Genomic DNA, 1022 nt, shown 5'->3' with positions numbered 1-1022 from the left:
TGCTGCATTTATTTATTTTATCACCGCAAACAACAACCCAAACAACTATTGATTTATTTGGTTATCGCAAAGTCTTCTGAGAAATTACCACCGCATATTGTTTTCCCAAGTCCCTGAGTTCGACCCTAGACTTACCAGGAAACTCAATGGGGTTTATACTTGGATTCCACTGAGAAAACTTGTTGCTCAACGCATTTCCATCACCGCATTTCATTCCATATTTTCACTTCATAAAATAACGCATCAAGTTTTTGTCGCATTAAGCAATGTAAACAAGTGTTCACTAGAGATAGGAATAATCTTACGTCAGCCAGGTTTATGTGATTACCTTGTCTTATGAGCGCATCATTCATCATTTAGGCATACTTGGAAGAGTAGTCTAAAAACCAAATCTAAGACTCGAGAGAGCGAATTGGAATGCATAAGCAAGAATGGGGAACTTAGGAATAAGCTTGTTTGCTATTACACAGCGTATGCACCCTACGGATAGGATATTGCATGCGTCTAGAAGTAGGATACGGTGGTATGTGGTCATCACGCTTATGTGTGAGAGCACGTGAGCGGGTTATGGAGGCTTAGGCATAGGCTTCTCGACATTATCGCATATACATTGCATGCATCCTAGAATTAGGCACAAGTGTGTGTAGCATGATCACATAGTTTGCGTTGGTTGGGGTTGCCCTTGCGATCAAGCCTAGGGTTGCGATGAAGACATCCTCACATTTTATCTATTTTCCATGCATTTTACTACGCGTCAATAGTTGCTCTGTCCCTACCTCTCATTCATGCCTCCAATGCTTTGTCTGTTAGTTAGAAGTAGGAGTAGTTATTAGCTTACAACCCCCATCATTCTTTTATTTATCTGTCGTAAACACATTACCGCATAACATTTAGTTACAAGTCCCTGAGATCGACCTCGGATCATCCGAGAAACTTGCGTTCGCATTATACTTAGCGTGAGTGCAAGAAAACTTGTGATGGGCACGCATGATCATCGCATACATTCGTTAATGCATAGTTTC

This window comes from Benincasa hispida, chromosome 7 (genome assembly GCF_009727055.1).
Source record: "Benincasa hispida cultivar B227 chromosome 7, ASM972705v1, whole genome shotgun sequence".
Lineage (NCBI taxonomy): Eukaryota > Viridiplantae > Streptophyta > Magnoliopsida > Cucurbitales > Cucurbitaceae > Benincasa > Benincasa hispida.
The sequence above is the reverse complement of the archived record's forward strand: the minus strand, read 5'-3'. Positions refer to the sequence as shown.